General features: G+C 47.1%; 1 protein-coding gene and 1 long non-coding RNA gene across 16 annotated transcripts in view; one reads left to right on the top strand and one right to left on the bottom strand.

The window, feature by feature from the left end:
* KCNMA1 (potassium calcium-activated channel subfamily M alpha 1) overlaps positions 1–27,116 on the bottom strand; it is a 751,400-nt gene that overhangs the window by 470,583 nt on the left and 253,701 nt on the right. The window lies entirely within an intron of this gene.
* Positions 357–11,672, top strand: LOC309642441. Its single transcript, XR_014253203.1, has 2 exons — positions 357–10,323; positions 10,383–11,672. It is a non-coding gene; the product is annotated as an uncharacterized lncRNA (long non-coding RNA).

Genomic DNA, 27,116 nt, shown 5'->3' with positions numbered 1-27,116 from the left:
GAATGTCCATTGTTTTTACTATAAAAAAGAGAATGAGAGGGGCTTCCCTGGTGGCACAGTGGTTGAGAATCTGCCTGCCAATGCAGGGGACACGGGTTCGAGCCCTGGTCTGGGAAGATCCCACATGCCGCGGAGCAACTGGGCCCGTGAGCCACAATTACTGAGCCTGCGCGTCTGGAGCCTGTGCTCCACAACAAGAGAGGCCGCGATAGTGAGAGGCCTGCGCACCGCGATGAAGAGTAGCCCCCGCTTGCCATGACTGGAGAAAGCCCTCGCACAGAAACGAAGACCCAACACAGCTATAAATTAAATAAATAAATAAATAAATAAATTACTTTAAAAAAAAAAAAAAAAAAGAGAATGAGAATGGCACTTATACCCTAATAGTACTGTTGTGAAGATTAACGGGATATAATATGCAAGCTCATCTCAGCGCCTGGTACCTATTCGCTATGTACTTCATGGCTAACGTGACCATTTACTACCTTCCTTCCTGTGAGTCTGTCTGTCTCACTGTCTGACTCTTTTTCCAAGAGTTTTCTCGTTGCCTATTGTCTCTCTAGTTCTCCCCGCCTCCATCTCTCTGCAGGTGTCTCCGTTTCTGACTTTTCCCCTCCCTCATCCCCCACTCCCATTTGTTTTCACAATGGAAGGACATAGCAGTTTGCCTGGTTTTCCCAATTTCTGAAGATCTCATTCCTTTCAAGCAGAGCATCAGGTCCCCAACACAGGCCAGACCCAGTCTCTTGTTACAGCTACTGGGTTTGGCTGAGGCTGTGGGCTTGGGGGCGGGGGTGGGGGATGAGTGGAACCCACGGACCTTGGGCCCCAAACCTCCAGGAGGCCATCGTGCCCTCCCTCGAGAGTGGAGCTTCCAGATGTGCCTTGTGTCCCAGGACGCCCAGCCAGGGCAGCCGCGAAGGGCAGGAAAGGGCTCAGAGGTAGTGCCCAGCCTCTGCTCAGCCTCTGAACCTAGATCAGACCAAACTGCTAGTGCTTTCCAGGACCTCATGGCCCCATCCCCACAGGGACAAGCTGACATTGCCCCCAGGAACTCACTGGGGACAGGAAATGTATCCACTTTAAAAATCAAACAGCAAACAACTACAAGGAAACGGTTGGGGAAATGTTGGTTTGCTAATTTTCCAGAAGATATGCTGATGGAATCCTGTCTTCCTCCAGGTCAAGGGAAAGCCCTGCCCGGGCTCTCAGGCATAGTTCTTTGGATGGAAGTCCCCCAGAGCCCCTGTGTTCCTAAGTGCTGTGAGGGGGTGGGAGAGGAGGTGTGGCTTCCTGCCGGACAGGCTGCTGAAGGGTCAGGGCTTTTAGTGGAGAGGGCATGGGCTGGTGAGAGAGGAGTGCTGCTGCCCTCCACCAGGAAGCATACTCCCTTCGAGGCTAGATTTATCAGCTCAGCCTGAGAGCTCTGGAAGGAACCACAGCATCCACAGACTTCACTCCCATCTCCCTTTCTGGCCTGCTCAGGGATTCCTAAGCAGAACTCAGAACCGTACGGTAGGGAGAATTCCTTCTCTCAAGAAGCTGACTGCCCCAAAAGGAAAGCAAAACCTATGTACATAAAGTAGCCCAGCCCGCAGAGACCGCTCTCCCTGCCTGCTTCTCTAGGCCTCCAAAGCACCCCAACTTCCCCCTTTGGTGAGGCAAGCAACTCACCCATAATAACGAACAACGGCTAACCTCCCTATGCACTTACTCTGTGCTGGGGCAGTTTGTTCCAAACGCCTTTCGTGCACAAACTCATTGATTATCAGCTCAAGCCACCTCTAGGCTTGAACACGCAGACCACGAAGGGCTGGTCACCGAGCGAACATTTCCTGCTTGGTCTCACAAAATGCAAAAGGTGCTAGTATCACAGAAGCCAAGGCTGCTTGCAAACTACAGAGGTGACACGAGGTAAATTCATTTCCTTCCTGTCAAGAGAGACTCAACAAGGGTATAATCAGAAGCTAATGTGTGTGCCTGTGATTGGGCCCATCGCAGGGGTGGTACATAATTGAACAAGTTCTCCGTGCCCAGAGGAGCAGAGCAAGGCCCCATCACTGGAAAGTGTCACTCATCTGGCCAGCATACCTCACTTTTTAATAACATTATGGAAATATTGCTGAAGGACAGGGAAAAGGACAGCGCCTTGAGGATGGGGCCTCCCCGTGCCATGGAGAGCTTTAACCTTGAGAAAAGGACCTTCTGCCCTCATCCAGGTCAGCCACTTTTCTCAGGGACCCCTTCCCTAGGTTGGATGGGGTCTAAGGACCAGGGTTCAGTGTGGCTGTATCTTCTTGCTGAACGGACCCCAAGGGCTCCCAGGTGAGCAGTGAGGCCAGGCCTCTAGGTTACTGATAGGGCTGCCAAGGGGACAGGCCCCTCTCTTCCCACGACAATTGGCAACGATAATACTGAAGGGCCCCTTACTATGAGTGAGGCACTTTCCTGAGCTGTTTACATGTATTAACTCACTTTATCTGAAAAACAATCCTAGGCATTAGGTACTGCTCCTCTCGGATTTTATAAATGAGGAAACCGAGGGCACAGATGAACTTGGCCAAGGTCAAAAAGCTGGCACGTTGTATTGAAGCCCCAGCAGCCTGGCTCTGAAGTGCATCGTCCTGACCATACATTCTACTGCCTAATGAGTCAACACAGCCGAGCCCTGAAGAAGGGGAGAGGGGACGGGAGAAGTGGCAGGTAGGAGGGGAGGTGCCTCTCTGGCAATTGGCATTCATTCATTCACATTCTTTTTTTTTTTTTTTTCCCACTTTAAAAAAAATCAAATTAAAGATTCTTAAATGCTATAGTGCTTTACAATTTTCAAAAGTTTTGCACACGTGATTTCATATAATCCCATAATAACCCTCTCTCCCGCTATCCCTGTCTTGCCCCTGCCCCCTTCTTGCTCCCACCCCCAGGATCCACTCGTTTGTTCTCTGTTATCTGTGAGTCTGCTTCTTTTTTGTTTTATTCATTCACATTCTTATTGAGCACCTTCTCTGCACCAGACTCTGTTCTAGGCACTGAGAAGACGGTGATGTATAAACAGACAAAAGATTATAGTCTAGTGAGAGGACACAGAAAATATATATAAAACACTTAAATAAGATAATATCATATGAATGGCAAATACGAGAAAGAAAATAAAGCAGAGAAGTCAGATACAGTGATTAGGCAGGAAGAGGTGTGGAAGCTGATTTAAGAGGGGAAAAGTTAACTTTAATAGAAGCAGGTCTATCCAAGGCTGAGCAACCCACTGGCAGAAGTTTTTGAATGCCTGCAAAATACAAGGAGTAACAAGTCCTTCAGGCCCAGAGAAGCCAGGAAGTTAGTGACCCACGAAGACAAGGGGATAGGGGGCTGCTCCACCCACCCATGAAGACAAGGGGATGGGGCCCAGGCTGACGGAAGCTCTGCCATCTTGCCCTGGACCACATGGGCATCCCCTGCCTCAGCCTGGAAGTGATGTTCTCCCCACCTCCTAGGTTCCCACGTCCTTCCTAACTGTGGGAGCTGGGAAAGGTACACGAGCCACTGGAACGTCTGGTGAGCTTTCCTGCCTCAGCCACAGACCCAAAGGGGGCACAAATGGAGACAGCAGAGATGCGTGAGGGCTCAAGCCCTAAAGGCAGAACCCAAGCCAGACAGAGTGCAAAGTCTAGGAGCTGGGATTTAACAGATTTTTCTGAATGAATGGCCCTTCATTCCAATTCAAGGAGGCGAGGGGATCAGGTGAAGGAAGCCAGGTGAAAAGGAGGATTAATCCATCTATCAAGGACCTTTGGAACTGAACACATAAAAGATGAATTCATGTGTGAGCCATCATGATTCACGACCAGGAGAAATAATTATCTTGAAGCTTGTTTGGCCCCAGAATCAACCTTTATTTAGCTGTATTTATTTAACTGTATTTATTTTGGGCCGCTCATCCTGCTTGCCTCTCTTAGAAGCTCAAGGAGTACTTTCTCCCTTCCTCTTTTGTGTGTGTGTATGTGATAAATTCCAAACACTTGCTTATTTCATGTTTTTCAACAGAATGATCTTTGTGTGGGTCTTTCCCTCTCCCTTCGCCCTCTCTACGTATTACTGATCCTCACCCCTAATCATTCACTTCCCAGGATTCTCTTCTTTCCTTAGAGCACTTATCACTATTTTAGAATGTATTATGTATCAGTTTATTTGCTTTTTTGATAATCCGGCTCTTCCACTGGCTCTTCCCGCTGGTAAAAGCAGGGACCTTGCCTGTCTCCACTGGCTAGATCACACCACCAGACCAATGAACAGCAATGGAACAAATGAACAAAAAGATACTAACAAACATACATAACTCCTAACCTCTTTTAGTCCTTATTACAACTTCAATTTATTATTATTGATTATTCCCATTTTACAGATGAAAAAACTGAGGCACAGAGAATAATTAAGTAACTTGCTCAAGGTTACAGCTCAAGGCTGTAAATAAAACAGCCAGGATTTGAATCCAGGCAGTCTGGCTCCAGAACCCATGCTCTTTTTTTTTTTTTTTCCCCCCATGCTCTTTTGACTTAGGTTTTTAAGAAATGATTCTTGACTGAATGTATGAATATTAAATGAATAACTGCCATGGGTTTCCTGATTTCCTACCCAGTGTTATTTGTTTCCAACTTTTCCTGGACCCCCTACATGTCTGGCATGGTTCTAAATTCTCTACATGTATGATTCGGTTGAACCCTCACACCTACCCTGCTCTCCCTGACACTTAGAACTGTGCCTCATTCTCCAGCTCAGGTCTCCTGGCTCCACTTTACCAGGTGATGCTGCCCTGATCTGCAATCATGGACTCAGTTCCTTCAGAAAGAAAAAACCAACCAAAGATTCAGGGGGAGGTGCTTCCCCTGAGAAGCACGTGGCTGACGGCGGGTCTGGAAGACGCCCCCACCCCGGCCCCGCCACTCCATTCAGAAACTGAATCCAAAAAGATGAAGTTATGGGTTTCATGCCTGTGTCCACCCTTCAGCCCGACGGACAAAGGCAAAATAAATACCAAATGCTAGATGCTAGGATGGGAGGGAGGGAGGGAGGGAGGGAGGGAAGAAGTAAAGTGCTTTTGCTGCTAAATTGGCTCTGAGAGTAGAGAAGAACCAAAGTGAGTTATTGAGGAAGCATCACCATCATCCAGGTCTTCAACTCCCACTGGAGCACGCCCTCCCCTCCCTCTTGCTGTCCCCATGGCTGACTCTCTGAGTGGCTGAGTGTGGTCCCGCTGGACACATCCATCACCAATCATCATTCTCACCCATCACGGCTTTATGCCCATGCCTTGAGCAACACCTGGCACATAGTGGGTGCTCAGTCAATGCTGACTGGATCAACGAACGAGGGAGACAGCCCCATTCCCTCCCAGCCTCGGCTCTGCCTTCAGCCCTCACCCCCATGGCTGCACAGTTGCACCCGGCTCCATCCCCCTGGACCCAAATCTTGGTCACATTCATGTACTGACCACCGTTGGGTATGTACTCCCATTCCCCACAGGGATGCTTACAGGACCCTGAGCCAAAGAAGGTAGAGTAGGGATATCCTGAGAAAATGTGCTTTCGTTGAGTGATGGAACCTGCTATTCTCCACAACCATCCCTGAAACGTGAGAATACTGCAGCGACAGTTCTTCCCAAATTGCGGGTCTTTACAGACTTAGGCCAACACCAAGTGATGCTTCACTGAGCACTTTAAAGCCCAGTCATGCAAAGCCAAGTGTGTTTTCATGTCTAGGAAACAAAAACGTTCCAACTGCTCAGCACATGCAAGTCAATACTCCCTTAATAACCCACCTTGGTTCTCTCCCTGCACTCTGAAAGCCAGTTGAGTAGGAAAGCCATGCTAGTAATCTCAGACTCTCCCTTGCATTCCGTCCCTCCTCCTGTCTTGCATCTGAACCTCTGGTCATTTGTTTTGCTCTTGTCCCTCAAGTTGAAGGGCATCCATGGTTTTGAAATCATTAACTAGAGTTTATCTGGAGAATTCAGATTAGGAACTTGTGCACTCTCTCTCTCTCATTGTGCTGCAATGCTTGGGCTCTTCCCCAATCAGCTAAAAGACTGGCTAAGGACGTCCTCAGTTCACCTTGCAGGAAGGTGTCTCTTCTGGTTACTTGGACTGTTAAATAGGTAAATAGGTTCACTGGGGTTTCTGGGCCCTGTACTGTGGCACAGAACTCTGACCCAGCCAAGCATGCACATACGAATGGGCCACCATCTCTGACGGAACTGCTGGACCCAAGACCAGAGTTGGTACATCCTTCCTAGGGAAACAGCATTAGACTTCCGCCTTATTCTCCTGGCCCAGGAACATTGTCTTCAAGCCCAAGTGACAGCACTGTCTTACACAGACATGATTAAACTGTCCAGTGCCAGTCTGCACTGCTGACCAAGGAACATGGCCACACACCAGCCCTGTAAGCATCCTAGCACATGGCTCTGAAGAAGACGAATGGGGAAGGGGTTTCCACAGAGTAAGGCTGCTGGTGTTTCAATCTCAACTTCATAATCTGTGGCCTTAGGACCTTGAGCAAGTCACTTAATCGCACAGAGGCTCAGTTTCCCCATCTGAAAAATGAAGAGTACAGATCTCCCAGGGGTGTCAAAAGGATTACACGAGATCGTGTATGTAAAGCAGCCTGGTGCAAAGCCAATGCAGAGCATCATTGTGAGCTGACACGTACTGAGCACTAATGATATCCTGGGCCTGTAGTACTTGACCCTTACACAGCATGTGCCCATTAGCCTCACTGTGCACATAAGACGTGGATATTACCTTCTCTATTTTACAGCAGAGGAGACTGAAGATCAGAGAAGTCAAGCAACCTGCACAAGGGCAAACAGCTAGGGAAGGGTGGAATTTGAATCTGAACTGAGGGCTCCCTCGCCATATGAGGAGGATCCACTGGGAGGGTGCCTCCTACCAGAGCTGACACCAGCCTCCTGTCTCTGGGCCCCATCAAGGGCTGGTTGACAGGCAGCTCTACAGAGATGCTGGGGATCATGGACTTGGAGCCAGCCGGCCTGACTCTGAACCCTCCAAGTGTTGTGTGACTTAGGACCAGTCTCTCTACTGCTCAGGTATGCTTTGTTTCCTCTGCCATAAACCAGGACAACGGCAATTTTCTTGTAAGACTGTCATGAGGCTTAAATAAAACAATGGTGCCTTGCCATCTTTTCACCCAAGGTAGGATTCTTACACTATGCCACGCTCTGTGACATGAAAAGAAGACAATAACAATACTCAGCACAGTGTTAAAAGCCTTTAGAAAATAATAATTTATGAGATGAATAATAACAGCTAGTAAATACAGGCCATATTATATTTCAGGAATTGTCCTAAGAGCCTAACTAAAGCACTTAATCCTCATGACAACGCTATAAAGTAGGTACTTTTTATCATCTTCTTTTACAGATGAAGAAACTGAGGCATGCCACGGTTAGGTAACTTGCTCAAAGGCACAAAACTAGATGCTGGAAACTTCCAAGCTTGCTATTTACCTGGCTGCATCTGAGCTTTATTCAAAGGATGAGGCAGTCCAGGACAGCAACATCAGGACCCCAGCATCCTGGTCTTCCTGGGAACTGCTGGGATAAACAGAGGCAAGCTTGTCCAGGTCACTTTACTACAGGACTTGCACGGTCTTTAGGGTAAATGTGCATGAAAATCATCAAGAGGGAGACAGAATATGCAGCCTTCCCATCATTTGAGGGGCACCAGTATGCTCTGAAATAGGGTTTGAGAAATACGACATCTGGGTCATTTACTCTAGATAGAACAGTCCCCCATCAGCTGCTGGAAACACTAAGCATAAGGCAAAAAGAGAGAGAAGGGAAAACGAACAGCCCAATGTCCTTCAACCTCTGTTTTGTCTTCTGATCCAGATCTGTAGAAGTGTGTGTGCCTGCAGACCCGGACACCCACAAGCCCCTCACCGAACGGAAGACCCATGGAGGCCCCAGCGAGGGGTGGTTCCAGGAAAAGGAGGTCAGCCTGGCACAGTCCTGGGAAGCAGGGGCCCTGCTCACAGCCTGCTGGGAATCGGTGGCCTTTTTTAACACAAGTGTGACATTCACCTGTACTGTTGGGACTCCTCTGGTGGGAAAGAAGGAGGTTTTTATATCCCTGCTCTTACCCCCAGCAGGCTCCTGAAATGTATTTCTGTAATTCACTTAGCTGATAAGTATGAAAAAGAGAATACTGAATATTCCAGTAGGGATCTGACAGAACAGGGGCACATTCATTAGCTGCTGAATTTCCCAGTGACTCCTAGAAATTGCCACAATTAGACCAAATTAAGCGCTTCCATTCCAAGAATAGGCAGCCACTGTTCTTTAGGGTATATCTCCGCACTGCTGGCCTTGCAAAGGAAGGTTCTGGAATTCCAGACAAAAGCAGCATCTCCTTCCTTTTTGCTCTCACTGAGCAAAACTAAAATCCAGTGCCAAATTTCTTGGAGCTGATTCTAAACTGGGAAGGCTTTTCTCATAAGATTACTAAGATTGAATTGGCCTTTGAGGAGGAGTTCCTTTGCTCTGCAACTCACTTTCTTAATGCAATCGTTGGAATTCTATCCCATCCCCCATTGGCTGGGCAAAAGGGTAACATCCCCCCTCATCTCTATGGTGGATATGGAGACTCAGGATGTTGTTCCCAACCCCTGGGTGAGTCAGCAGGGAAACCAAGTTCAGTAAATAAACTCAGCTCCTTTCCTCCCCATCATCAGCTTTCTCCTGTAAGAAACTGATCAGCAGTTCTTTGGCACATAGAGTCAATCTGAAAATCATTAACGAGGTTTAGACAAGAGGTCATAGTTTTGGTTTCTCTTTTTCAGGTTCAGAACAAGAGCAGTAATGATATTTTATGGAGCATGGCAGTTAACTGGCTCTAGGATAGAGGCCAGCCATTCCAACTCTCTGGACCTACAATCAACATTTTCAAAGACTTCAATCTTCCAGTGAGTCTTACATAGAATTATTTATATACCCATTTCACAGGCAAGAAGACTGAGGCACTGGGACATGACACATTAGAGACAAACAGTCCTTGGAAGACAACGTTCATTCATCCTTCTGCAAGAGCCAAATGCACCCGCTAACACTAGGACTGCAGTTGTTTTGTTCCTGGTGGCACAGTGAGAGGCCAAATGAGTACAACGGATGACCACAGCAGGGACTTCCAGGTGACCACGCCTGAGTCTGCAAAGCAAGAGGAACTGGAGCAGCCTGGATGAAGTTCAAGGTAGGCTGGAAAATCTCCTGAGGGTCTTCGCAGCAGAATCGCTGCGTGAAGCACACAGCCACTTTGAAGACAGGCTACGTGGAGGCCAGTGCTCAAAAATTCTACCTTGCCTACGAGGAGTTAAGAGTTCTATGAGCCTAAGGAGCCAAGTTCTATGAGCACATGCTCTACTCTAGAAAACAGCCTCTAGGGAATCTAGACCCTACCCCACAGTGACCTTGGATGAGTCCCTTCCACTGCCTTCCTGTCACGACATACCCTCCTTGAAGGGGGCCAAGCAGTGTGCGGGCCACTCTCTCCTCACCAGCCGCCTCCCTAATTCCAGGGGCACCACATCACTGCGATGACAGGAGGACAGAACACGCACCCGGGCGACTGCGAGCACTTACCGGGCAATGCTCTGGATCATTCGCTGGAGACATGGGCTGACTCAGAGGCTCGGGGAGGGTTTGCAGGGGTAGAGGTCCAGTGAGCGGGGCTCTACCCTTTCTCTCCCTTCGGCACACTCCACTTTTATCTGCACTATACATTGGGTCCTAGCTATGGTTTCATTTGAACAAAGATTCTGAAGGACGCCAACACCAAGAGAGTTTGAAAACTACTAGGATGATGCTTCACGGAGGTGGGGGGGACTTTATTCAAAGCCTGCAAAAATCCAGAGATATTATTATGCTTATTACTGTGGTATTTTTAGAGTACTGTAAATCTTTTAAGAGCTTTATCAGTGACAAGAAATTCTCATCTCAATGTCATCAGTCAATTCTGAGGGGACTAAAGGTCAAATGGCACCAAAAAGATGACCCTTAACAGGGGTTGAAATTCCCAAAATGCCATAATTAGCTCACGACTACAAAGACATATGGGAAGATTATCCTCTTGTCCTGAGACGTCTGGTCTCTGGACAATTCTACAGAGATCCTCCACCAGACGCCAGCCTATTTGGTAAGCTGACCACAGACGATTTGGAACCCAATGACCCTCATACTCACCAGAGGCTCCAGGCACTGCCGGATAAGCCTGTCTCAGGCAGGATATCAGCCCTTCCCTGCGCTGAGCTCTGGCCGTCGGATCTCAGCTCTCAGGGGCAGCCCTGGATCCTCCTGTGCTTTCTTGTTAGCCCAGACAGCCAGCCAGTGTCACCCTCTGCTTTTCCTTCCTCCCAAGGACAGAAGGATTCAGAACCCTTGTCCAAGTATGTGTATTAAACTCTGCAAACTGATTAAATTAGTCATTCTCAAAATTAGGTCTGGTGGGTCCCCAAGAGATCCACAGACTTTTTGCAATATTCATGCAAAGATGTTTATCTCTTTGATCTGGTGCTATCTGGTAATTTACTAATAGCAACAAAACAGCAGGAAGCATCATCAAAAGCATGTCTGTTCATTGCTGGTGTATGCTTTTTGAGATGAATTAGTAGACTGGGCTGTCCCAAGTAGATTTGCCCACCAAGTAGTCAACAGACAAAAATGTTATAGCTCTGATTGGACAGAAATATTTAATATCTAGTAGTTTTTCTGAACCCCTTTCTCTAACATAAGCAAGGCTCTACAGTGCCTTTCTGGCCACATGCATACCAGTCAGCAATGGGTTGAAACACATGTAATATGCTGTCCAAGTTCATTGTTCGTATTAGGTAACAAAATACACATTTATATTTCTCTGTAAGAGAAAATAAATCCCATTTTCATGGAATGTTTATGTTAGATCAGGGAACAATAGTCTCTCACTTCTCCTGGTATATGGGTGCTTGAAAATTGCAGGGGAAATAGATGCAGAGAGTTAAAAAAAGAGGAATATTTAATATTTGTTGGTCTGTGGTACTTCGTAGCTAAACGCTAACACCCATATGCCAGTTCCCTCTCCCTTTCTCCTTTACGCTAAACGTTGTCCAGCACAACTCTCTGTATCAATGGAAATGTTCTTTCTCTGTGCTGCGCAAGACGGTAGCCACTAGCCACCTGTGGCTATTGAGCACTTGAAGTGTGGCAAATGCGACTGGGTAGCTGAACGTGTAATTTCATTTAAATTTAAATAGCCACAGTCAGCGAGTGGCTACCATATTCAACAGTGAACTGATCTAGAATTCAGGACCTTGGAGGGAGAGAGAGAGTATGTACAAGAAACACTACTCTAAACCTACCATAAATCCCTTCTGTGGGGTGTTTTACGACCCCGAAGGAGATGCAAAGACCACTCATCCATGTACAGACAAATATTACCACAAACATCCTTATATCCTATTGTTTTCCAAAGAACCCGTTTATCTTTCCTGAAGAAACCTATCTGTGGGAATTCCCTGGCGGTCCAGTGGTCAGGCCTCTGTGCTTTCACTGCTGAGGGTCCGGGTTCAAACCCTGGTCGGGGAACTAAGATCCCACAAGCCGCGAGGCACAGCCAAAAAAAAAAAAGAAACCTATCTGTTCTTCCCATAGAAGCCAATTCTCCCCTCTCCCTTTTCCCTATTAAGTTAGATTTATAAACCTTTAACTTGCACCATTTAACATGTTAGCTACTTTTTTGGTTGGCTCCTGTGTGCATAGAAATAAACCTTTTCTCCTGTTTTTTTTTTTTTTTTTAAAGAAAGAAAGAAACACTACTCTTTCTGCAGTGAGCATTGTTCTGTGGTCAGGGTCTAAGGAATATGCACAAGGTGGGTACCTGAAGTTCTAGGCTTCTTGCTGCTCTAAGGTTTTACCAAAAGAAATTTCTTAGTGCTCCCTCTGGGCAGTACAGTTTGACATCCATTAGGAAGAGGAGCACATGCATATAGAGAAGCAACAAAAGGTACAGACACACGAGAGGCAAAATACAGATGCAACCTTGTAAAGTGGTAGATAATTCAGAAGGTGACAGCTCTCCCCGACTTAGCTGGAAAACCAAATGCCAAATGGGAAACATCAGTCTCTTCACGTCCCTGGAAAACAATCCCCTGAATGCAAAATTAGAACCTGGTGACTATTTCCTAATCCAGCCCTTTGTATTTTTCATGAAGCTTAAAAGGAGATTAATGGGACAATCAGGGTATTACCGATGAGAACCACATGCATTTCAAAAGAGGCCGTGACAAATGGCTGGGAAGCCTCCAGGCTAGGTGGGGACGGGAAGGGGACAAGGTCAGGACAGGGAAACTCCTCTCCATGGGTCCTGTCCTAGTCCCATTAGGACACCCTGGGAAGGCATTCAACCCTCTCCTGAGATCCACTGGACAAAAGAAGGAGTCCCATCATTGAGTAGTTGTGAGGTCCAAGGGGACAATATTAGCAGCAAACACCCCAGAAATGATCAAGTTCTATTGCAATGACTCACATTATTATTAAGCAGTTCAATCAACCTAACTATTATTAATAATGGCTAACATTTATCAGGTGTCTGCTATAGGCCAGACAATACATATGCAATGACTGTAAGTCTCACAGCAGCCCTACAAGACGTACAAGACATATCTAAATATCCTCGCTGCTAGTGCTTACTAGCCGCTGTTCCAAGTGTTTTCCACATACTAACTCATTTAATCCTCACAACAACCCTATAATGTGGATATTTTTCTTATCCATATTTTACAGAGGGAACAATTGAGGCCAAAGAGAGAAAATGACAGACGTCACCCTCCCAATTAGATTGGAAGCCAAATGGCAAAAGGACACATCAGAAAACACCCCCTTGAATGGAAGAATGAACCTGGTGACTATTCCTGATCCAGGCCTAGGAAATGGCAGTGCCGCGACATGAACCCAGGCACAGCCTGGAGACAAGCTCAGACTCAGGCAATCTGGCTACAGTCGGTATTCCCCACGCCACACCCATACTGCCTCTTAAGAAGTGACAGCACCATGGCTTGAAACTGGGCCTGCTCTCCTCCAACTACTCAGGCTTTCTAGAGCCACCCCGCCTCAGTTTAATCCATGATCCGCCACCTGTGGCTAGTGGCCTTGCATATTTCTTCCTCTCATCAGTGCAAGACATCTTGGGAAGCCCCCTTTTTTGCCATTCTATGACTGAGAATAAATTTAGCTACCCCACTAGGAAGGAGAGAGTGGTGGTCTGGGAGGTTGGCAAGAGTTTTAGAAAATGCTGTGTCAGATTTTTTTTTACCCTCTTTTAAGAAAGACGTTCTGCAAAAGGCCTCAGAAATTAGCTGCTATGAAGTTCTAGACCATTTGGTGTGGTATTTATGCCATCCTGCCCAGAGAACCCTGGTCTGTCCACAAAATTCACTGTAGTCTAATAGGGAGTGGGCGTCCTCAGACCAAATCAAAGCAAGCTGGTCCAGAAGACAAACTAGGGAGAGACAATGGAGACAAGAAAGGTAGTTCATGACCGGATTGCCCAAGGTCAAGCCCAGAGCTTGAGCATCCAAGGTTATGTGCAGTAGGTATATGCCACCTTCACTGCTCAAAAGAAAGAGAATATACAAACTTGAGTGCCGTAGTGAACATTCTTTAAAGCTTTCCCAGCATCCACTGTCCACTTCCTCCTTCCATCAGTCCCCAAAATCTCATCTGAGGATTCATGTAGTTCCAAAGAAATTGACTCCATCAGTGTGCTCTGTCCCTTGGCTACAGTGATCAGCTCAGGGCCGGGCCTGTGACCTAAGCCAGTCCAATCAGAGTGACTCTCAGGTCTTTGGCTGGGAATGCTGGGACAAAACCACCTTTCCTTCCAGGTGGGCATAACGAAGCAAGCACACAGCCCCAGGAGATTTGTCAGCCATTGTAGGGCTCTAAAAGGAGCCAGCATTTGAAGAAAAATGTCATTTCATAAGACAGAACAGGGAGATGGGAAGAAACCAGACCCTTCGTGAGAGTGTTCAACCAGCAGATGAAGGCTCACCCCACACCAGCCCGAATTCTGTGATTTTCAATGAGAGAGACATTAAATCTCCTTTATTGTTTAATCCACCTTGTCCTGGGGTTTCTATTCTTTTCAAATGAAAGCATCTGAACTTATACAAATGTATATCACTTTGGCCATGCGGTAAAATGAGAAGGCAGAGTCCAAGGTGATATTACATCTCCTAAAACTGGCAGCTCCATCTCATATAAAACTCATGCATTACTCAGTGAAAGGACAAATTCCCTCTGTACTGTACCCGCGTGGGAAACTCCTACTCATTCATCAAGGCCTAGCTCAAATGTCCCTTCCTGCCTCCGAGACTACACTCAGGCAAAATTAATCACTTCCTTCTGTTCTATTGTTTATGCCCAAAGAAGCATGTTACTCATTCTTTTATGTAACTATAAACACACAGCAGTTCCATACTGCTCAAAGGCAGAGAACCGTGGCTTATGCATCCCTCCTATAAGCCAAGCCTCCTATAAGTCAAGCCCAGCACAAGCACATAAGCATGCTGCCCGCTCCACGCTGCGTGGCCTTTGACAGGTCACAGAACACTCTGACTGACCCTGTCTCCTCTCGTGCAAAATAGGGCTAAGTGTGCATCTCATAGGGTTGTTGGGAGGACCTGACTTAATGTTTATAGAACACTCACACAACTGCCTGGGACATAGTAAGTACTTAATAACAGGCAGGTGTAGGTATTTCATAAAAATGTGTTCAATTAATACAATTAAATAGTTCAAAGAGTAAAACTGGATGGATAATTTCTTAAGTCTCCAAGAGTTATCAGCTCTCAACTGATGGCCAAAAATTAATATTAATCATATTGCGTGGAAGGGATTTGTCACCTCTATAGTTGGGGAAGAAGTGTGGGCACAGAGCTTGCCTTGTCTTATATACATCAGATCCAGGTGGTAAATTAGGTTCTGCTTGCCTAATTTCCAATATCTAGGAGCAAGACGGCAGGAAGACCATGCAAACAACTGAGATACGCTGCAGGTAACCAAACAGGAAGACACTGCCTAACAGGATCGGCTGGCAAACACGGATCACCCCAGGGCTGGCTCCTCTCATCTACCTAACCAAACCATATCGTAGTGAATGGCTATTGTCTTTACCTGCCTAGCACCCACTGCCCCTCTGGTAACAAAACAATCCCTCGCTCTCAATCCTCGTGGTTCAGCAAGGGTCCCAGCTCCAGGAGTGGGTGTCCACCAGGTTTATCCGATAAGAGCAGCAGACCCATCTTCCTGGCCAGGGTAACTTGTTCAAAAGCAAGCATGTGAACAAACCTGTTCCAGTGAGAGTCAGTTCTGGGATTTTTGCTGGAACGTCTGTATGTAAAAGAGAAGTTGTCTTTCCACTGAGAGTTAAGGGTAAGAAGTGAATATGAAATGCATTTGATTCTGTTGCAGGATCCCACGTGGAGAAAGTATAAAACCAACACAGAGGCAGAAATGTGAGATGGAAGGAGAAATGGAGTGAACCAGTGAGAACAAGGGACTTAGAGACATCCTTCAAGTGCCTGGAGTCAGCTAAAAGAAAAGCCAGACCTAACCTCTGGGCTTTTCAGTTACCAAAGTCATCAAATTCCTCCCTACCCTTTCCTTCTGTTTTTTTGTTTTTGTTTTTATTTTTGTTTGTGCTTAAGCAGCTTGAACCAGATTTCTCTCATTTGCATACAAAAAAATCCCAGACAGTACATGCATTCATGCTGGTAAGACTTTCCATCCCTTTGCACCCAGGCTTTGCACCCTGACATTCTTGGGGTTTGGAAGGGTCCAGAAGAGGGTCTGATTGACTCTGCTTAGGTAGGGTTCACTGAAGAGGAGAGATGACAAATTTAGCCTTGATTTAAAAATCTAGTCTTGCAAATTCCATTCAGTACTTCTCCTCCTCCTCTATTCCCCAGGCTTCTCTATAGCTGAATAAAGAATCATTTTTTAAGTAAACAGCTTCATTGTTTATCCAATCCAAGAGTTTTCTTCTTTATTGGAATATGCGATTTTTTAAAAAAAATTAGATTCCCCATGGGATGCAGTCATTTAAATTAAGGGAAAAGCTAGTATTTCTTAAACTTCAGTTTCTTGTGCACAAATGAAAGTTTTATAGATTCCAGAAACTTCCATAGTTATGAAGAAGGCCCTCAGGTTTACTGCTGGGTTCAGATTCTCTCCATTACTTAAAACAACATGAGAAGGATTAGTCACAAATATAACCTGGAGAAATGCAGAAAGAACCACTTAGGAATTCAAATGTCAGCTTAGGAAAGAAAGAGGAGCCTAAAGATAAAATGCAAGATGAGGTGAAGAGGGCTGGGGTCTCTGAAACAGCAAGTCACAAAATCAGCTTAGAGTCAGGGGGAGCCTGACGATGATCGGATTCAGGATATAAAGAAATGTTTCAGTTCCTGATTCCCTTTTCCAAATAAAATATTTAAGCGTAAGCACAATATAAGAAAAATATATAAGTGGAAGAGCTCTTTCAAAGGGGGGGGTGGTCTAAGGAGGAGCAGTGAGGGTCAGCTGAGAGGCAGCCCCGAGGACCCCCTACAGCCCAGCTGACAGCAACGGAACTGGGGCTCCTCCGTACTGTTCTCCAGCATCCCAGAGCTACACAGCTCTAGCTGAGATATAACCACACCCATCAGAAGTCCTTCCAGGGAGCTTTCATGATGAGACCAGTCTTCTTCCACTAGGATCTTCCATAAGTATACCTGGTAAAGAGTAGCACTTACTGACTGAGTAGATCTGGTTAAATCCAGTTGACAGCCTCCTTCCACACTTTCCCACGCCCAACCACCAGAGCAGGATGTTATCTATGAACCGATATCTCCCCGACCGTCCCATCTAGGACACTGCACCGGGATACTGCCTAGGACCTAACAAATGATTGCCCCGCCCCCCCGTCCCTGGACTCACCTCTTCTTTTTCCTCTCAAAGGCCCCAGGGACCTGGCCCTCCAGCATCTTTTGCCAGGCTGCTCTCTCCCTCCAGGAGCCGGCCAAGGAGGAGGATATGCCCTACTACCCCTACATTCAACCTAGCCTTCTCCACAACAAGTCCACAGACACCTTTTCAGGATGATTACGGCTACACCCACAGGGAGGGAGTGATAAAGTAGCAAAAACTAGGATGATTTTATAAAGAAAGAGGAAATGTTCTACATCATTATAAAATATTTGCGAGACCCTCATACAACTGTCCAAGAAGGTATGCCTGCTTCTTCTTCTCTTCTCATCCCACCACCCTCATCCTTCTCTTCATCTAAGAGTTGCTTCATGTTAAGTCTTGCTTTAGAAACCATCCTCGGTCAAGCCTTCCCTCTTTTACAATATGGGCAGAGCATCCTCAATTCCTCGTTAATACTGAATGTAAGCCCCATTTTCAGTATGTGGCCGCACCATTTCCCTAAGCTCTCGCTCCTGAAGATAACAAGGGCCAAGTGAGACGCTTCTTCTAGGAAGACTCGTTCATATCCCAGAGGAGGTGATGTTCTGTGTGCTTTTCCCATTATGCCCAGGATCAACCATCCAAGCCCCGTTCCAAGCCAGAGAGGCGGAGATGTGCTCACTGCCCAGCAGGTGCTTACGACCTGCAATTCTGCGGAGAGACCCTTCTTCGCACCTCCTAGGCTCAAATTCTCTTGCTTGAGTCTGCTGGGCGTCACAGCACACACAGGTACCGTTGGTCCTGTACCTGCAGTGTGGGAACGTGGGCTGGCAGGGAGGTGCAGCAAGGTGTCTCCAGCAGGAGGAAGGGCAGGTAAATGAGGGTGCAGTGTCTGAGCCAGGGTGGCAGTGACAAAGCTGTTGCTGCTGTGCGAGTGTTTACGCGGGTGCTGCTTATTTCAATGTGGCATCTGTCGAGGCTCAGTGAGGATGACAGATGTCCCTCTGCTCCAGGAACAAACAACACTGCCCTGTGGGGGTGACAAAAACAGCCTCAGCCAAACCAGCCTGGAGGGGTGCGATCCTCGGAGAATCCTCGGAAGACAGTGTGTAGGGATCCAGGAGCCACCACACACCTGCTCCCCTAAAAAAAGCGCGTTCTCATGAAACCTTAGGAGGAGGCGCCAACTGCAGGAACAAGTGTGTGTGAGCCTGGATGGCCTCATTCATTACCAGATGTACCACTCATTCAAGAAAGACCTGAGGTGTATCCAGGAAAACGCCCCTCAAATACTCAACACCCAACTGAGCTCCCACGGGGATCTCGGCTCCAGCAGTGACATCATTAAGCTGAGGAATTAAGCCTCACCCTAAGTCAGCCCTAATACTGTGCTTTTCAGTTGCGTAAGACAATTTAAAAAGTGTTCATTTCTGCACATCCAGCACCTAGAACAGTGCCTGACATGTAGTGGTTGCTCAATGGCTGTCTATTAAATAAACAAATAAATGCCAAGGAGGGAAAAGCAGTGGGAAGCAAAGCTGTAAAAAAGAAACAACTAAGCGCAAAACGGTAATAAGAATAATTAGTAATACCTACTACAAAGAAAGAATAATCTGATCTAAGTACACAAGAGTATAAACTCACTGTGTATGCTGAATTATGCCAGTGGTTTTTTAAATATTTCATGGGACTGACTAAGCACAGAAGAAGAGGCTGTCCCAGGCTTAGAAGAGTTCACAGCCTTATCTTAGAGAAAAGGAAAAAACATATATAAAGTGGTAGATAGACTGCAATGCAACAGATGTTCTAGAATAAGGTATGGAGCCATGATTCTGGGGCAAGCAGAGAAGACTTCCCAGAGGAGGTGACAGTGAGTGGGCCTTGGAGGAAGGATGGGAGCCTGGGGGAGAAGCAGGATAGCCACTGCAGACTGAGAGAACAGCTTCCAAGAACTGTCTCCTCTGTGGGCCCAGGGGATGGAGAGCTGCTGGGCCTCCCAAGTCCTCCCAAGTATGGGGGAGCCCAGCTCTTGGTGGAGCGTGAGGCTTTGTCCAGGCTAAGGAAGCCTTCCTAGTTTGGGTCTCTAATGACCTCAGGGAAGTATGGAGTCAAGGCCAGCAGCATCTCACTCCACCTTGGCCTCTGCAGTACCAGGGAGGGCACCCCCTCCCTCCCCTCACCACACCCCCTCCCCCGGCTCAGGCCACTCTAAGATGGATACTTCCCTGAGCACTTGGGGAGATGGGCGCCCTCTGCACTTCTGGGGTCTTCAGTCTTCTTTTCCCATTTTTCTTGCTTCTTCTCACCTTCCTATCCACTTCCCAGATGTGTTTCTCAGGCCTCCAAGGGGAAACTCAGGAGAAGCTGGGTCAGGCTGCTTTGAGGTTCCTTCATGTCCAGCACTTCCCAAAGCCCACAGCCCAGCTCAGGCAGTCGTAGAGTGGGGCTCTGCGCACACACGTGGAGGGTGAGGGAGGAACTAAGGAGCCAGGACACTGGTGTGGCCGGGGGGCTGAGCCTCCTCGCTGCCAGGGTGAGGGAACTGGAATGGTCTGGAGCCCTGCCAGCCCTGGGGCGCTTCTGAGTGAGTGACCCTGGGGCTCCATGAAGTCATGGGTCAGCGCGCCCTGGTGGACAGAGCTGGGCTTGGGGTCACCAAGATGTGGGCACAAACCACAGCTCAGTAACCTTCCAGCTGTTTGAACTGGGCAGTCACTCAACCTCTCTGAGCATGAACTTTCTCATCTGTAAGGTGGCTATAGTGCCTGTCTTGCAGGGATGTTGTTAGAATGAAACGACATGGGGTCTAAACTGGCACAAAACAGGCAAGTGGTAAATGACAGCTATTTGAACTGCTATTGGTATCACTATCATCACCATCACCATCATCAAGTTTGGACGCATCTCAGACCAGGCCCCAGGCTGCCTAATTCTGAATCCAGAGCCCTTTGCTCTGGCAGACTAGAAGAAGAAGGTGGGCCTGAAGTGGGACAGGCCTGGAGGAGTCCCAGTGTGTGCTCCCAAACCCAAGACCTATCTGCCGGGGAGGTCTCCATGCCACATGCCCGGGGTTCCATCTTTCCCCCAGCAACAAGGTAACTGCCTGGCCCCTGGATGTGCTTGTAGCAAAGAACAGGAAGGCAGAGCAGGAAAGCACAGGAACTCATGAGATTCTGAGAGCTTGAAGATTAGAGGCACTTGGAAGGGTGTTGCCGTCTAATTGTTCCACCAGCTCCCACTGCAGCTGCAGAGAAATTGCAAGGAGGAGGTGAGAGCAGGAGGAGGCAAGCTGGAGGGGCCGGCGGTCCAGGTTATCCACGGGAACACTGGCTCCAGCTGGGAGCGGCTCAAGGGACTTTCTATGGCCAGACAGGACAGGGCGACCACTGCTCAAAGCCAGCCCATGTGGTCCATCTTGCGGGCCAAGAGCCGCCCCCGGCTAATTCTGGGCTCGAGGAAGCAGGGATGAGAGGGTCCACACGTACAGCCCTGCAGGGAGCAGCACGTCGCGGCACTCCCTCCACCGTGCCAATGGAAGCTGGTGACGTGCGCTCAGGAAACGCAGTTTCTGACCCAGCCCAGGCAAAGCGTGGCCTAACCTTCAGTCCCCTTGGAGCTGAGCCAGGACCAGGGTCTCCCCCAGCAGGCTGCCGGCAGTCCTGGCTGTCCATTCTCACCTCAGCCTCCTCTCCTGCGCTCTCTCCTCCCTAAAGATCTTTCCCATCCATTATCTCATACAGGCTCCCAGCAGGCCGGCAAGGTGGGTATGCTGACCCCGCTTCCCTGGGGAGAAAAGGACGGCCTGCTGACAGGCCGAAGGCAATACTCAGACCCTCCCAATCCAATGCCCCTTCACTGCACCCGCCCCCACCCAAGGACACTGCTTTAGCGTCAGGACATGCTTGGGAGGACCGCATCACGGACCCTTTCCTCCACGTGCACGCACAAATAGGAAGCTGGAATGGTCTATGAGACAACGTGGAAAGAGCCAGAAAGATCTGCACCCAAATCCAGTTCTACCTTGTGTCTTAGTCTGTTCGGGCAGCTGTAACAAAAATACCAGAGGCTGGGTGGTTTAAACAGCACAATTTCTCACAGTTCTGGAGGCTGGGAAGTGCAAGATAAAGGTGTCGGCAGATTCAGGATGTGGTGAGGGCCTGCCTCCTGGTTCATACATGGTCATCTTCTCTTTGTGTCCTCATATGGTGGAAAGGGTAAGGGAGCTCTCTGGGGTCTCTTTTATAAGGGCACTAATCCCATGACGGCTCCGTCCATATGCCCTAATCATTTCCTAAAAGCCCCACCTGCAAATACCATCACACTGGGAATCAGATTTCAACACAAGAATTTGGGGTGTGGGAGGGACACAAACATTTAGTCTATATCAACCCCTTCTTGCCCATGTGAATTTGGGCACTTTATGTGAGCCTCAATCGTTCCATCTAAAAGTGGTACATCACCGGGAAGGATACATGTGATGGCATGAGGAAAGGCCAGAAGACAGCAGACTCTGAATAAATGTGAGAACTTCTTCACATGGATCGTGGCCGACATCCTGCATCTGACCTGGCCGCCAGCTCATAGGGCAGCGGCCGCCTTGCAGGACCCAGGAGCCGCGGCCTGTCTGCCTGAGTTCCCCTATCTCACTCTGCCATACGCCCTCTTCTTAGTTAGAGGGGACTCTCCCCTGGATGGTTAGCTTATAAAGAGATATGCATCTGTCCAATGGGCCTTTGATGAATCTCTCCCTGGCATCTTTGCTGAAATAAACAGGAAGAACACAGAGAAAAGAGTCCCTGCTTCTCTCTAGGCCAAGGCATTCCACAGATCAGGCTGAAGTGGGCACAGGGGACATACGTCCCCTTTCAGAGTGTTTGGGGTCCTCCCGTCAGTGGGAGGAAAGAGGCACAGCTGACTTAGTTTGACTGATCTCCCAGTAGGGACAAAAGCACCAAGATCACTAGGCCAAGAGGCAGACAATTCTAACCCTACGCTGTCAGGTGACTCACAATACTGAGAGTCTCCCGAGTTTCTAAAGACTTTTCTTTTCCCCCTGAAGAATACATGGTGAGCTTCCTCAATCCAGCTTATTCCAGCTGAAGCCACAGCTTCACTGTTCCTCTTCCAAGCAACAGTGGAATCAAATGATCAAGCTGGAATTCCAGTTCAGGCCACACAGCTGACATCTTCTGGATTCCCACTCTTAGGGATTCCCGAGACATGGGAAAGTCTATGGCTTCAGATGGGCAGAACCCCACGGACCCCAGAGGCTGAGCCTGTCCCTAGCTCCATAAAGGACCAGAGTCAGGGAGAACCAAAGACAATCATCAACGGCCACCACCCTTGCCTTAGGCCAGCCCTCAGCACTGAGTGCGTGGGCTCTTCTCATAAAAAGGCATTGTATTCTTACAAACTTTTATTCAATTCAACTGCTCCTAATAAATAGAATTACATTACTTCCTTGTTTAAAACCCTTCTACGGCTTTCTGTGGTGCCCAGGATAAGATGCAAGGCCTGTGTGCTCCTACCCTTCTCTCCAGCCTCCTTTCAGCCAGGCCCCTCCTTGCTCACCACGCTTGGGTCTCCTGGCCTTATTTTTCCTTCCTTGAAAAATGCACAGCTCAGGACTGGACACTTGTTCTCCCTCCTCTTTTGCCAGTTAATTCCCACCCGCCTTGCTGGTCTCAGCTCAAAGGCTGCCGCCTCAACTCCCTTAACTACTCGCCAGGACAAGTTACCCCCACCCTCTTCTCTCTTCCGGGTCTTTTAAAAAGAGACTGATCAGTACGTATGATTGTACATCTCTGGGTTCACTGTCCTCTTCTTCCCTACCACGTAAGCTCTAGGAAATCAGGGACAATATCTAATTTTCTCCACCGGCTCGCATAATGTCTGACGCCTAGCAGATTCTCAATGATCTCTGATGAACACGTGTGTTCATTTATTCATTCCATTCTGCACAGTCTGACTTCATTCATTCAAAGAGCTTCAGTGAACCAGGAATTAAGAAACCACTGTCTACCGAGCGCTGTCCTGGAGGCTTATGTGAGCTCATCTGTGTTTGTAGTTAGTAACGCTGCCATTTTGAAATGGGTCAATCCTGACTCCAAGAAGCTAAGTAGCTTTCACAAGTCATGGAACCAGCAAGTGGCCAAACCAGAATTGGATGCTCTGGCTCATAGCTTCTTGCTTTTTCCACCATATAATAGAAGCGACAATAACTTGAATACCCAGGACTGAATGGGGAGTAGGTCTTAACTGTGTGAGGGTCTCCAACCCTCCAGCAGCCAGGATCAGCCCCGGCGCGGCAGGGTTCCTCCACCACAGCAGAGAGGGCTGCTTGGACAATGAAATGGAATTGGCATGTTTACCTCCCTCTCACCAGAGTTTTTACTTGACAGCAGTTGCTGAAATAACTTGGGCTATAAATAAATAGGAACTGGGCTAGAATCTGAACCTGCTTTCAAAGCTGACTCCTCTTCCAAGGGAGCTGCACAAAGTCCAATCTGCTCTGGGGGAAAAAGGGAACAAGGGAAAAAAGGCTTTCATCTCTGTGGTATGTTAACTAAAGATTACTTGAGGTTGTATGCTGCAAGGAAGCTACTGTTGAGGAGTCATTATCAAGAAAATTGAGGTGCAAGAGCCGTCTGCATAGAAGAATCAACTAAAGTTATCAACCGAAGCACAACTGAGGGCAATGACACTTGGAGCAAATGACAGAGGCATGAAATGTCACACCCCAATGCCTGAACCTAGGAAATAGGTCTCCCTTGTCCTGGAGGTCCCTGGCTCCTCTCACTGCCATTCCAGGGCAGGCAATGGCAATTCATGGACATCTTCCACTTCCAAACGTTGAGCAACCCAGATACCCTTTCCAGGGACCTTCTAGAGATGAGGCTTTCATTGACTTGTTCAAGATCCCTCAACAAGGTAGCCATCAGCTGCAGGAGGAGTGAAGCCTGGATTGTCTGACTCTACAGAGCCTCTCATTCAACACTGGAACTTTCATGCAAGACCTCCTCTAATTGGGGGCAGAGGAAAGATAATTAGGAGTTGGTGATAATATGACTTCCCACAGACTCGCCACTTGACAGAGTCATCATGTACTAGACTAGAACCTACACTTGACAGTCACATTTGGTTTCCTCTCTTCTTTCCCCCTCCCCTTGCTCTTTACTCTACCTCCATCCAGCCTTTGATATTGCCATCTTCGAGCTGGTGTGTGAGCTTGCAGCAGACTCCCCGGGAAGAGTCCTGAGAACCTATTGCCTGTGCTTTGTGCTCTGTGAAGATTCAGCCCACTTGACATGCCTCTCACAGGGATCCCGGGTACTCTGGTGGGTGAGAAACCAGCTTCCTCCTTACTCTTTCCTTAACAAGCTCTATGACCTTAACTGTCCAGGGTCTCGTGATTATTACCTGCAAGATAGGGAGATGAACCCCTGCCTAGGATTCCACAAAAATGTAGGTTATCTAAAGAGAATAATACATAAGAGCTTTGAGAAAAGTAGAAAACTCTGACAGACTGTGCTGAGGTGACTAATGCAATTTTGTCTTCCTTGGACCCTCTTAACCTAGTCTAGAGCTAGTTCCAAGGAAGCGCTTTGCAAATTGTTAGTCACTAACAATTGATGAAGTGTTTGTTCAAGTCTTTTGCCATTTTTCAATTGTCTTCTTGCTATTGAATTTTAAGAGTTTTTTTTTTTTTTTAATTGGGGTATAGTTGCTTTACAGTGTTGTGCTAGCTCCTGCTGCACAGTGAAGTGAACCAGCCATATGTATAAACATATCCTCTCCCTTCTGGATTTCCCTCCCATCCAGGTCACCACAGAGCACTGAGTAGAGTTCCCCGTGCTACACAACAGGTCCTCACTAGTTATCTATTTCATACCCAGCGGCGTATATATGTCAATCCCAACCTCCCAATTCATCCCACCCCGCCCTTTCTCTCCCCTGGTGTCCACACATTTGTTCTCCCTGGCTGTCCACTGGTTAAGACTCCATGCTTCCACTGCAGGGGGTGCGGGTTCAATCCCTGGTTGGGGAACTAAGATTCCGCATGCTGTGCGGCATGGCCAAAAAAAAAAAAAAAAAAGAAAGAAAGAAAGAGAGAAATCTGAAGAGTTCTTTATATATCCTGGCTATATACAAAGTCCTTTGTGAGATATGTGATTTTTAAGTATTTTCTCACAGTATGCAACTTGTCTTTTCATTCTCAAATAGTCTTTCACAGAGCAAAAGTTTTTAATTCTGATGAAGTCCAATTGATCCATTTTTCTTGTATGGATTATCTTTTTGGTGTCATGTCTAAGAACTCTTTGCCTAACTACAGGCCACAAAGATATCCCCGTTTTCTTCTAAAAGCTTTAGAGTTTTACATTTATATATAAGTGGTCTATTTTGACTAAATTTTTGTACAACTGTGAAGTTTAGGTTGAGGTATATATTTTTTTTCTTTCAGGTGTCCAATTGTTTCAACTCCATTTGTAGAAAATATTATCCTTTCTTCATCAAATTGCCTTTGCACCTCTGTCAAAAAGACAATTGGCATATTTGTTGTGGGTCCATTTCTGGACTCTATACAGACATGTAGGAATAGGCCTACATGTCTATTCCTTTGCCAATACCACATTGTCTTGATTACTGTAGTCTGTAATGAATCTTAAAATCAGGTAATGTGATTCCTCCAAATATATACTTTCTCAAAATTATTTTATCTATTCCAGCTACTTTGCTTTTTCATATAGATTTAGAAATTAGCTTATTTTTATCTACAAAATGTCCTGCTTAGAATTTGGTTAGAATTGTGTTAAAGCTATAGAGAAATTGAGGGAGAACTGACATCTTTACTGATGAGTCTTCCAGTCCATGAACATGGTATGTCTTGTCATTTATTTAGGTCTTCAGAATCTTCATTTTAACAAGATCCCCATGTAAACTCTGCACATCAGAGTTTGAGAAGCACTCTGCTCTAGAGTGGAAATCACAACAGAGTCCTCTGGGAAGATTTACAAAACATGGCTTCCTGGGTCCCAACTAGAACAACTGAGTAAGAATCTCTGAAGGTGGGCTTAGGCACTGGAATTTTTTTAAAGTTCTCCAGGTGATTCCAAGCAGCAGACAGGTGTGAACCCCTACTCTAGACTCAGGCGAGGGCTTATGTGAATCTGGGCTCCCATGGCTCTGGCCGATGCACATTAAGTCAGTCTGATTGAGGCCATTGGTCCATTGCTTCTCAGCCCCACTGCACATTAGAATCACCTGAGGACAGGAGTTATCTCACTGAGAATTTTCAAGGAACAATTCTGATTGATGGATTTACCCAACTCCCTCTGTTGGTCCAATGTGCTTCCTTGAGGATTGCCTTTCTCTACCCAACCCAGTAAGTGGAGCAAGATTCCAGAAGCCCATCTTCTGGTTGCCTCCTATCTTCACAAATCTCTCTGGAAGTTACTGAGGCAGCAGGAGATAGAGGAGAGAGAGAACATGTGTGGGCACAAGAGAAATGTCCAATTGCATAAGTCTGATCAATAAGATCCATGACCCAAAATACTTGCTTCACGGCAAGGGAACATCTTTTGCTTTCATATCCACCTCCTTCCCCTGCCGAGTCAGAAAAACAGTTCCATATTTGAGAGAAAAATCCTCCTCTAATCTCTAAGGGCAAAAGGAAGTTTTGCTGTGTCTTTTTCTGTGGCTCCTTGTAAAGGTCAAATGCGTGTCTCAGCTACAGCAAGGTGGGACATGACATATTGGTCCCCCAAATGTGAACCAATTGGATGTTGTCTGAAGAGAGCTCTGTTTCTGTTATCTTTTAATGAATTTGGGGTAGAGAGGAGCTGACATAGATAAAATAGATGTAAAACTTAATGCTTTCATTTTGGATGTGCACCAACCCCAGCCAGCCAAAAATAGACTTAACGCATCAATTACATTTCTCTTTGAAGTTGCAGGTCCTTTGGGGGGTTTACGAACATTCATAGAAGACAGAAGGGCAGAATGATGAAAACAGCAGAAGCTGCATGCTAGGCCCTCAGGTTGGGGCCTCGGTGACAGCCAAGCAGGAATATCTGTTTTTTAGATTCTCTTGTACCTATTTCCTACAAAAAGCCCTTCCAAGAATGATGAG

Source organism: Balaenoptera physalus (assembly GCF_965194825.1).
Source record: "Balaenoptera physalus genome assembly, chromosome: 14".
Classification (NCBI taxonomy): Eukaryota; Metazoa; Chordata; class Mammalia; order Artiodactyla; family Balaenopteridae; genus Balaenoptera; species Balaenoptera physalus.
This window is presented reverse-complemented; position numbering and strand designations above follow the sequence as displayed.